This window comes from Lepisma saccharinum, chromosome 8, assembly GCF_977018435.1.
Source record: "Lepisma saccharinum chromosome 8, izLepSacc3.1, whole genome shotgun sequence".
NCBI lineage: Eukaryota > Metazoa > Arthropoda > Insecta > Zygentoma > Lepismatidae > Lepisma > Lepisma saccharinum.
Genome location: NC_139236.1, coordinates 74732046 through 74744742, shown reverse-complemented (window position 1 = coordinate 74744742; position 12697 = coordinate 74732046). Strand labels below are relative to the sequence as shown.

Genomic DNA, 12697 nt, shown 5'->3' with positions numbered 1-12697 from the left:
CTTGGAATGGACGATTTTGATATTTCTGTTCAAGCTTTAAAGCGAAAGACAATTATTTGACCACCCCGAGAAACGCAAATGAAATTCCCCTTCGCGCCCTTGAAAATGAGATAACCTGTTCCCGCGTAATGCGTGACGTTGAATTTACCCCTGCATTTTGTCCAAAGGTTGAGTGGGCAGCTGAAATCTGCAATCATCTGGCATTTGTTTACATGGCTGGATCTTTGTTTCTGTTTTGATACAACATAACATTTCTTAACAAGTTACGATCTAAGATTACAGTAATTCTGAAAGTAGAATTGCCTTGAAAACTATATTATTTAAAGAATGAAATTGGTACTGTAAATTCTTCGCGCAATCAACACACACGAAAGAGGTTTTGATGTGTCTTTTGAGCGGGAGCTTGATTTGACTCGCGTAGTAGTTGTAATCTCGACGCCAGCGCTCTAGAAAGAAACAATCAGCTGTTCAGTGTGGACGGAGTTGTGTAGCGCGTTGGCTAAGTCTGGCTTTGTTTGTGGTCGATTGTGCTTTATCCGACTTGCGCAGTGCAATTATTTATGTTGTTCTAGTGTTGTTAGTGAACGGGGATAATAACATAGTGCATAATATTGTGATTTATTAACAGCAGAAGGATATGTCAATGTAAGAAGAGTGTTCGTTGTGACAAGGATTCAACTCGCTCGTGCAAAAGGCGCCAGAACACTTCGAGACATTGACCTCTACAGCCAGTTCTGGTAAGTGAAATGTCAACGTGTTCTTGGTTTAGCTTTTAAATTAAAATTACAGTAGTAGGCTGCATGTCAGTACATTGTTGTGTTGTCGAAATGCTATTCGCGTGTAACGAACACCACACAACAGAAGCACTTTAGTTTCCGGACAAAGAATTTCATTTGCGGATCACTTTTTTTCAGATTTTCTTTGTTAATTTTTATTCGGAAGTCTTTTCGATCGGTAAAACCACAGAATACTTATATATATATATATATATATATATATATATATATATATATATATATATATATATATATATATATATATTTTGCAGTAAAACAGTGCTGAAATTAGCCACGTCTTGTATGAGTAAATACAGTGGTCGACTTTCGATCTTGCCACAGAAGTTCTCGGGTTCGAGTCTCGGACGGGGCATGGGTGTTATTTGTGTGTGTAAGCTCAATTTCATATAATTATCACTCATCCTTATTGTCGGGATTAGCCCAAAAGTGGCAGAAAAGCGACGTTAAGCAACAAAACAATAAGCTCCATGAAAACAGGGGAAAATAAATGTTGAATTGCATCTCTCTGTAAGGGGTGACCTTTCTCACTAGCACCCAAATTTCAACCTCATTTTCACGTGTTCATCCTGAATTGCTTTTTTGCAGACTAGCGAGGCTCTGGCGTCTGAATTTCCAACCAGTATAACCCTCCGTGGGGCTTGTGTTGTGTGCTGGCTTTGCGTGTTTGTGATTGTAGTTTCATCCACTTCATCATATCACCATTAATTCATCTCCGCAATTAGCCCAAAACTGGCAGAAGCGCGAAGTAAAATAAAACAATCAATCTGTTTGTGTGTTGGGTGGGGGAGGGGGTGTTTCGTCCACACAAACCACTCACTCGTAAATCATTCTAGATATGGTTGATTCCTGATTTCATCAAAATTTGGCAGGTGGTTAACTATATATTTGTAAATAAACTTGCAGTTGTGTAAAAAATAATATATATACGTGGATATAATAAAGCAAGACAAACATCATTGTGACTCTGATACGCATCATGCTACGTGTTACAGCATCACCCCCTCCGAATTTACCAAGCAATATTGCGCTTTTAGACCAAATGCTCATTTTGTGTGCCGTTTAGGGACATTTTACATGTGACGAAAATATTTCATTCCCCCTTACCTCTACATTAATTCTTTTTTGGTGTTAAAACAAGTGCGTCACCTGAGAATTGTACACTTCTAACCCTTTTCAATGGCATTTTAGTATTGTATCAGTGTCTACCATCGCAAATAGAAATACAATCTAACGACGTGTGCGTGCAGTACATATATTACTCAGAGAAAGCTATTGTGTGTTACTGTCAGAATAGTTCAAATGTAGCAGTTGCAACAAGAGGAGGCGTGTAACTTATTTTCTTTTTGGCAGACGGAAGCTAGATATAAACGTTGTATCTGCCTCTCGTGAGGAAATTTGGTTGTGTATAAGCGTTATCAATCACCCTCAAGTTAGATTCGTTTATAATTTAGATGGAAAACCTACTGAGAAGTGCAGCCGGTGCACATTCATATTTAGTTGAATTCCCCCCCCCCCCCCCCTGTCTCGGTAGGATTGATTGGTTTGCTTTATTTTCCTTCGCTTTTTGTGCATTTTTGGCTAATTTGCGAAGATGGGGATGATTGATGATATGATGAAATTGATGAATGGACACTCACAAACGTCCATGCCCAGACCGGGATTCGAATCCGGAACCCATGGCGTCGTAGCGCGATGTGCTGTCCCGATAGGAGCTCACCGTCATTACATTGACGAGATCAATTTTTGAAGACTGTGAACTGACGGATGCACGAACCTTTTGCTGTTCACGTTGGTTTCTTTCAGGCAAACGTACAGCGTATCCCAAAAGGTACTTTACAACTTTGATGTCATACAGCACAACTTGTAATTGACATAGAGAAATATACTTTGTTGTAGTTGATTCAGCAATCCCTAAAGTTTTTTCGTTCGATATTAAATAAAATGGAGCACCACCAACCACACTGGGTCTTAGATGTAATAGATGCCCTGGATAGGACATTTCCAGCACGTTGGATTGGAAGAGAGAGTCCAATTACTTGGCCTTCTAGATCCCCTGACATTACACTCCTGGACTTCTTTTTGTGATGATATCTCAAAGACACTGTGTACAACTCTCCTATCATTGATGTTGATTATTTGAAGGCCACAATAAGGTTGCCATTCCCACAGTTGACAGGGCTACAATAGAGAAGGTATGGGCAGAGTTGTAATTTCGATTAGATGTTGTACGCAGCACCAGAGGCGCCCATGTTGAAGTGGACTATGCACAATAAAACTTAATGTGTTGGTAAATCAAATGGGGCATAGTATGTTTCTTTATGTCAATTGCAAGTTGTGCTGTATGACATCAAACAAGGTTGTTAAAGGTCCAGGAAATTTAAATAAATTCAATTCCGGTCCAGGAGAGAAAATCAGCAGGCGTAAATAGGTTCTGGACCTTAAAGAACCTTTTTATCTGTAAAGTATTTCAATTCGATGCAGGAACCTTTTTTTTGCGGCTGAATTTATTTACGGCCCAGGAACATTTTTTTCAGACTGAATTTAAATACGGTCCAGGAACATTTTTCTCGGATCGATTTATATTCGGTCCATGAACCTCTTTTCAACGAAACAATACGCAACTTGTACCGAATTTAAATTGTGCTAGAAAAAAGGTTCCGGTCCTGCAGCGGAACCCAATAGAATTTATGGTTCCTGGACCTTTAACAACCCTGCATCAAAGTTGTAAAATACCTTTAGGGACACCCTGTATATTCTCCACGACACCTACAGTTTTTCCATAATATATATATCTCCAGCAGAAATGTTACAGCAGATATGCGTCATGGAGTAGTTAGCACAGTGCGCTACGACTCCAGAGGCCCGAGGTTTTAGTCCTGGCCTGGACTTAGGTCTTCTTTGTGAGTGTCTCTTCAATTTCATCATATCATCACTTACAACATCGTCACGATTAGCCAAAAGTGGATGAAAGGCGAAGTAAAATGAAACCAATCAAGTTCCAGGAAAGCGAAGAAGAAGAAATCAAATCAGTGCACATCTACAGGCGAGGGTCATCGTTTGCACAAAGTAACGTGTTCCCCGCATATCATCTCCATCGCAGCGGCGGGTTAAATGTCGCTAGGTTAATGATGTTATTGTTAAGGATAATATTAGGAGAATTCATGGAACAATTCCCACCAGTGGAATGATTGGTTTTCTTTCTTATATTTGCACAGATAATCATCGGAGCTTTTTGTGTCACACTGCAAGTTGACCATGACAAATTATTCAGCTAACGAAAGGTAGCAGGTGGGCAATGTAAGGGGAAACATCCCTTGGCGTGTTTTCATATCCGTCCGACAAGTCGAATTCATCACCAATGCTGTTACTCCTGTACAAATAGTGTTGGGAAACGAATCAGCTAAATATTTGCAATTTCATGTAGTGTCTTCTCGAGGGAATGCATTAAAATTTTAAGCTGACGTGTCAGCGTTGTTTTCATTTCAGACTTTTTATGTAGGCTCACTCAAAGTTCTGTCATCCATTAATTGCAGCGAAGATAGAACCACACCCTCTCCATTTAATATTTATGACTGAATATCAATCTGTTTATATTGCCCAAGATATGAGTACTGAATTGCTAGTGGTTCTCTGTTCGAGTCCTATGAAAAGTTTTTCATTTATCCTCAGTGTCGTAGCAAGTTGCAGTTGAATTCACAATGTAACCGCAATTTCTCCCATGGCTGCTAATCAAAATATTGGCGTGCCACCAGTCTGGAAGTTTCTCTGTTACAGCCAGACATACTGTCGCGTTCGTTTCAACTTTCATTCTCATCTTCGCGACTGGCAGAAAAGCGTAATATAGTAAAACAAATCAACCTATCAAGACAGACGAAGATTGGGTCTAGTGGCGTGCCCAGAATTTTCGAAAGGAGTGGAAGGTTACGCATACTTTTGTTAGTAGTCAGCCCTCATTTTGCTATATTTTCCTTCCTTTGTCGTTTTTTAGGAATACTGGGCCAAAAGAAGGGGATTATGACCCTCACCAATCCGCCCTTTGGGCACGCCGCTGAATGGGACCACCACATAATGGCACTTGGTCGTATCAGTTGCTGATTCATTGATTGAGTTGAAAATTATGGGTGCTCTTAGGCTGTTTTGCACCCGCCACATTATTCGGCGCACACCCAGCCCCCTTACCATAACTAGCATGCATGATGTCGAAAATATCCTTACCTGAGTCAATAGCTAAGGCTATAAAGGGCACTCAGCAGATGTAAGGACAACAACACAACACAGCCCTACATATGATTATACTGGCCGTAGGTCCAGACGTCCGAGCCTTGTTAGTCTGCAAAATGTCGTCCAGGGTGTACTATATTCCTTTTCCGGAATGTCTGGAGTAGCGACGCGCAGAGGCGAACGCTTGTGGGCGGGGCCAGACTAGGTGGGGAAGGGTGCAGAATGCAGAATTCCCCTAGTAGGTTTGCGAGCTGCCATGTTTACTACAGAACTATTGGACCAGTCCAGTCGCCCCTCCGCGCGTTCATTGGACGAGGCACACAGCCGCAACGTGCGCTAAGGACGCGTTCGCGTTATCTTACTCCAGACATTCCAGAAAAGGAATATACGTGGCATTGAGGTTGACATTTTGGTGTACTACGTGGAAGGAGCACCCCTTACATCCCTGAACAAGTGAAATGAAATGTAGTAATTATAGGCAAGACTCTTTATGCACGGAAAGGTATCGGGACTGGACCTTTAGTTTAAAGTGGAATACGATCCACTGTGTAATGTGCCTCCGCCGGGTATCCACCGTCAATTCATTGCATCTCATTGAAAAAGAGTGAGGTTTGTTAATGCATTAACAATCTAGATTGTGTAATCTATTTAAACAACAGGTGTTGGCCTTGTTAGGGAGTTCCCAATTGGATGTTAGTGAGTGATACATTCTCCGATATACCCGAATTTATACATAGGGATTGGATTGGCAATGGTATTATTCACACCAACGTCTTATTCATCGTAAAGGATCGCACAAAGGTTAATTCTTGATAGGTACTGAAAGAACAATAGCATTTGCATAAAGTTAAGAAACACTTGACACATTCGTACGTACCAGTGACGCACTGTAATGTAAAAATAGCGTAATTGCACTCTGTCAGGAACGTTGAAGTGTGATCAGTAGAGAAAGGATTTCAAGGTGCAAAATTATGGTCGGGATGGGGGGGATGTTCTGAAAATGCTTTCGAAAAAGTGCTGGTAAAATGCCTTTATTCAATGCTCTCTTTTTCTGCGCCTTCTGTATTTTTTTATTTTTTTATTTACATTTTCCTTGTGCGAGCTGTACGCACTACATTAATTTTACATTACACACACTTTCTCTTCCCTCAAAGTCGTGTATTAATATTGTACCTTCTTTACGTTAGTATACAAATAACTCTTAGCAGTTGATCAGATACAAAAGAAAAAAATTAAACATAATTAGTATATTTTAACAATCGAAATATTGCACATGCAAATAAAGTTGTGTGTCCGGTTCATTCGGCCTCCTGTCTGGAGACTTACTTGAATTTGAATTTCTTTGTTGAATAATGTGAAAAACAAAACAGAACAGAACAAAACAAAACACATATACATTGCACACTGCTAGACCCACAGTACACGTATTACACGCTCGGTTCACTTTGTGCGGTTTCTTCGTTCTTATCGCTGACCGCTAACGCGCGCGGACAGCATAGACAACTGTGGTTCTGCCGAATAGGTTTTGTTGACGTTTGTATTTTCCCACGCGGGCTTTACTACATTTTCTTGGGAACTATTGGGGCTGTAATACTGTTTTTTGGCTCTCGTTCTGCTGTACAAAATGAGATCATAGGATTTTATGTAGCTGCTCAAGAAGAGTGAAAATCATTTATTTTTTCTGTCCAATTTTTTAACAAAACTTGAAAGAAAGGACAGTAAAAGGTGCTGACGCGTCAAAGTAGAGGGGAAAAGTGGATAAATGTGCTAATCTCACGAGAAGGTGCAACAAAGTGTGTTGATTTTACTTGATTTCATGTCCTAAAATACATACGTATCTCAAGCAATCGCTATGAAAACAGCTGGACCTTAAAATCGGTTCCCTAGTGATCAGGAACACGGTTCGTCAATAACTACCAAAGCAACAACGACAGCATCATATGATTGATGTACTTCGTCGTTACCTTTACAAGTGAAATACAAATATGCATTAATCGATGTGTTTCTGGTCCATCAAATATATTTAATGCATTTAATCTTTTATCTTTCTCTCTCTGTGTGTAGGAATACAATGCATGAACATTTTTGTCACTCAACGAAGCTTCTATATCGAAGTTGTGGCACCTTATACTCATATTACGAACTGTACAGCTACGAGCAATGTATTTACTCGTGGGCAAACTGACACATAGGAAGGGGACTATTTCCTCAGATATCTTTACATTAACTTCGTTCTTACAGTAGACGTGGAACATTACCTCTCTTATGGTCTGTATCATGAAGGGTCAAGTAAACTTCGAAGTTATAAATCATTGTCGGTTTGTGGTCTTCGTGTCTCTTGAAATTGATGGCACAACATAAAAGTGTTTCGCTTCAGTCGTGCTCTTTATTGTAAGTTCCTGCTGAAACCGGTTTCGTCCTTGCATTTCAGAAACTTGCGAAAAAAGGGCCAATGTCTCTGTTTTGAGGAATGGAGGTTTTGAGGTTGTTCCCAGGTGGCATGCACGACGTACTGGTATCTTGAGACTTCTTGCATAATTTTGCCGAAAGGCCTTGAGTTGGAACACGACATTGTGGAATCGATAATATGATATATTTTGTCTTGGAATATGAAATGCAACTGTGGCGGATGAAAGAACATCTCTCGTAGGGTCTGATATATATTATTTTTTTAGCTGTCGTTAGTTTGTTGAAGGCTTATTGCTAAGACAGTCCACCGTTGCTAGAGCGATCACGTAAATCTGGAGCTATAGGCGTTAATGAGGATGTATTGCTAGTTTTAGATGACTCTGAGGCATGATTGCTTAATTATACGTCGTACATAACATGGAGTGGACGATCGCCTTATTAGAAGCCAAAAATGGGGGCGCATTTTGTCAAAATTGGGAATAAAGATAACACTAGGGTGGATAAAAATCATGATTTTTTTAAATTAAAATAAACGCTTAAAATTGCTTGTATGGTTTTTTGGCACCATACATTTTGTGTTTTTTTTTATAGAATTACTTTTTCTGGTAAATGTCCCTGTAAAATATTTGAACAGCTTGATTGAAGCAAATAAAAAAATTATATGTAAATATACATTTTCCTGTTTCTGATACTGTATAAATGGACCTGGAAATGTTTGTTGAATGTGTTAATGAAACTATAATAATTTCAGTAACTTTTGTTCCAGTGAAAATAAAACATTCGGGATGTACTCTATAATTGTAATTTTAAATATCTTTTATAGTCTTTGTAGCTGAATTTTTGCTTTTTTTAATGATAGTTTGCAAAATATCAGCTGCCAAGTTTATCTACAGTTTAATGATAATTTACGGTTTGACATGATTAGTATTTTGTATTTTATTCTACACAAAATATTTGCTATTTTTTTCTATAGAAATTATTGAATTTCAAGTCAAGAGAAATTTAAGTGTATTTGCTGTTTACATATTACATTGCCTTTCGTATGAGCTTCACCCCATCAGTAGCTCTATATATACGTATTTGGTTTCCTTTCTTAGAGTCTAACAAACATCATTAAATGATTGCGAGATTAATGTACTTTCATCAAAAGTAATTCAGATATCTACAAAATCCTTATGTGCATTTTTCTATAAATTATTTCTTGAAAGCGATTTAAATCAGTGATTAAAAAAATCACTTCGATTTAGATCAAGCCACTTTGGATAACAGTGAGTTGTAAGCTATAGATTTCTCCTTACGTGGTAAATATAAGCGATCTTTAATCCGATTTATTAAAATTAAGTGGCGCACAGGGCGTGTGGAAGTAGGGCCACACATTTCCACTATGTCGGTCATTTTACGGATATGTTTCAATCAGCACCACGCTCAGGCCACCTTTACCCCTTAGGTATTCATTTATTCGAGGTTGGGTGAGCCCCAGAGCCGGTCTATACCGGGGTATCATCGGAAATATTCCCACCCCTAGATCACCCACTACGGGAATCGAACCCAGGTCACCTGCGTGGCGATTAGACAGACGCCCTACTGTAGGACTTTTTTTTAACACGGCTAATCACAGGTCTATTGCTGATCTACATACATTTTGAACTTTGAGTTAGTGCCTTTTTGCCTTCAGAAGAATACGTCTTTGGGGTCCGCGTGCAGTAACTTGTGAGCCACTGCGAAGGCCTTTCCACCCACCTGCCTGCGAACTGAGGCCATTGTCTGATTTCTCCTCCATTAGTAAACTTGCATGTACGTGAGTGTACCTTCATGAATTTCATCATATCATCACTCATCATCATCGTCGCAATTAGACAAAAGTGGAAGAAAAAAGCGATGTAAAATAAGCTAATTCATCAATCAATCGACACGTTTTTTTAAAAAAAGTTTCGCAGGTGGTGACGTGAGGTCTGAGTGACCTCATGGAAATATGAACTCCCACACCTGGTGGGTGCTTTGAAGGTTAAGATTGTTAGATCAAAATTAACAGGTACTACGAACACCAGGCGTGTACTGGCAATAAGCAACAAACTACGCACATTTTATTTTGTGCAGGTAGCACACAGTCCTCAAGTCACCAGTTAAAAAATCGCATCTTACTCATTCATTATCCAATCTACGCCACGTTAATTTTCAAACGCACAAATAGTCAGCCGTTCTTCTCAATCCTTGGCTTGTGCGGAGATCCATAATATGATGTCTTACGTGAAGATGAAAGTTGGTGACGTCACTAGAAGCGTCCATAGCAGCACAGGGAATAATTGAGTTGTGCTTAGCGACAGAAAGCGCGCAGATCCATCGAATCGGAATGGAAACGGAATTAGAATTTTCTCTTCCCCTCCCGACGTGTAGTCTTCACGATTGAGTGCACAGAGTGAACGCGCGGATTGTGAAATTAACCGGACAACGGAGGTTGATGACACGGCGCCCGCGGGCTATGGAGGCAGCCTTCCGTGCCACAGAGGAGATGTGGGCGCCTGCGGTCACCAAACGGCATTGTGTGGCACAACGCACCACCGTTCCAAACTGTGGAGATGCTATCGAGACGAGATACAAGGTTCCACAACGGCTACGGGCGCCTCTGGAAGAATCTGCCTCGTTGCTGGAAGATCCTGGAGTGTGAAGTCAACGAATGATGTTCAGCGAGCAACTTTCCCACAATTAATTGCGCGAAATCACGCCCCCCCGCCATATTTCGGGCACACGGATCAGATCCTGCGTTGAAATTTTTTCTAAGTGAACAAACTTGGTAGAATGTTCAAAAACATCCATATATCGCACAAATGTCTACACATTCTATTTTCAGCCAGCAGGTGGCTTCAGGGGAGAAATAACCGTGAACTTGCAGCGGTCAGTGACCCTGTCAAGGGGGTGATTCATCAGCAGGCTGTGGAAAATGTGGTGGATGACATCTGACATCATGGACGCACCCTTGTAAATACGTCTGTGGTATGCAATGAGTAAAGACTTAGGCTGTTTCGAATAGACCTTGATATGTAGGTGTTAAAGCTGGCAACGTAGGCCGTGTTGAGTTTGGTTTTAAATCCATTTTATGCACAGAAAGGCTAATCGGTACTTGACCTATAGTTTAAATTGGGATCCGAACCACTGTGTGTCTCCACCGGGTATCGAACCCGGGACTCCTTGCTTAGGCCGTGTTCAAATCGTCAGGTTCCAGCCCCCGTGACGGAGTGGTTAGCACATCGCTCTACGGGCACCGGGTTCGAATCCCGGCCTGGGCATGGATGTTTGTGAGTGTCAATTCATCAATTTCATCATGTCGTCACTCATCCCCATCTTCGCAAATTAGCCAAAAGTGGCAGAAAAAGCGAAGTAAAATAAAGCAAATGAATCGATCAAATCGTCAGGTACGCTTTCCTGTGCCGTCCGAATAATTGATTTTTTTTATGAAGGAAAACTCACAAAGAACAGCTATGTCCAGGCCGCGATTCGAACCCGTCACCCCTAAGTCGTAGCGCGATGTGCTAACCACTCCGTCACAGAGGCCGGCACGGCGATTTGAACAACGAGCGACTAGGGACAGCATTAGTAACTTGGAAATACTTACATGCTAACAGAACCAAACCTGATCTGCCTAACCTATCCACGCAGGCATATAATAACTAAAATAAGCATGTAAATATGCTGGGCAGTTTAAATTTTGTCTATTTAAGCTATTATATGCATACGTGGATAGGTTAGGCTGGTGATGTTAGCATGTATTTCCCAAGGTGCTAATGCTGTCCCTAGCCGCTCGTTATGAACACGGCACAGTTGTAATTTTACCTGCGAGGTGTCAGTTCGACTGCACTCTGACAGACGCAAACCAAACACCGTATTGCTCCCAGCTATTTACTACTTTGATTGAAAATGTGCCACGTGATTTCTCTTTTTATAATTTTTTTAACTACAGCTCCATAACACATGTAAGTAGCGCTGAATTTTAGATCGTGTATTCAAAATTAACGTTGGTTGCAATATGGACAGCGAGTTGAAGCGTGCACTTATCGCGCCTACCACAACTATTCCGCCTATTCGGACTACGTTTAACGATACGAAGGTTTCTGCGGGCCTACAGCCATAGTTAATTCCGTGTCATCTGTCCATCATTTTTGAAGATGTTAACCATTCACTGATTAACGATTTGACTTTTTTTTTAAATGCTTCTTTTACGTCGCTTTTTGTGCAAGTATGCAACCCAGGGTGTATGAGTTTTTGTTTTAAGTCACTTTTTATTCCCAAATAGACTAATTTGGATTGGAACTACAGTTTAAAGTGGAATCCGAACCACTCACTATATGCCTCCACCGGGTATCAAACTCGAGACCGCAGACCAGGGTGTACTACGTGAAGGAGAGGTAGGCAGTTGGGTGCTCATGGGGAATTCACCCCTTGTACCTCTCAGTAATGAACAAAATAAACAATCTTATTGGGAATTCGCCCCTTGTACCCCTCAGTAATGAACGAAATAAACAATCTCATGGGGAATTCACCCCTTGTACCCCTCAGTAATGAACGAAATAAACAATCTTATGGGGAATACGCCCCTTGTACCCCTCAGTAATGAACGAAATAAACAATCTTATGGGGAATTCACCCCTTTTACATCTCAGTAATGATCGAAATAAACAATCTTATGGGGACTTCACCCCTTTTACATCTCAGTAATAAACGAAATAAACAATCTTATGGGGAATACGCCCCTTGTACCCCTCAGTAATGAACGAAATAAACAATCTTATGGGGAATACGCCCCTTGTACCCCTCAGTAATGAACGAAATAAACAATCTTATGGGGAATTCACCCCTTTTACATCTCAGTAATGATCGAAATAAACAATCTTATGGGGACTTCACCCCTTTTACATCTCAGTAATGATCGAAATAAACAATCTTATAGGGAATTCACCCCTTGTAACCCTCAGTAATGAACGAAATAAACAATCTTATGGGGAATACGCCCCTTGTACCCCTCAGTAATGAACGAAATAAACAATCTCATGGGGAATTCACCCCTTGTACCCCTCAGTAATGAACGAAATAAACAATCTTATGGGGAATACGCCCCTTGTACCCCTCAGTAATGAACGAAATAAACAATCTTATGGGGAATTCACCCCTTTTACATCTCAGTAATGATCGAAATAAACAATCTTATGGGGACTTCACCCCTTTTACATCTCAGTAATAAACGAAATAAACAATCTTATGGGGAATACGCCCCTTGT

The 12697-nt window shown here is 40.5% G+C and overlaps 1 protein-coding gene across 2 annotated transcripts in view; it reads left to right on the top strand.

Annotated features, from left to right (window-relative positions):
* The first annotated feature begins 469 nt into the window (after positions 1-469).
* Oatp30B (Organic anion transporting polypeptide 30B) overlaps positions 470-12697 on the top strand; it is a 260401-nt gene continuing 248173 nt past the window's right edge. For both annotated transcript variants that reach the window (XM_083126930.1, XM_083126928.1), the window contains exon 1: positions 470-737. The gene's annotated coding sequence lies outside the window, so the exon portion shown is untranslated. The remainder of the gene's footprint in view (positions 738-12697) is intronic.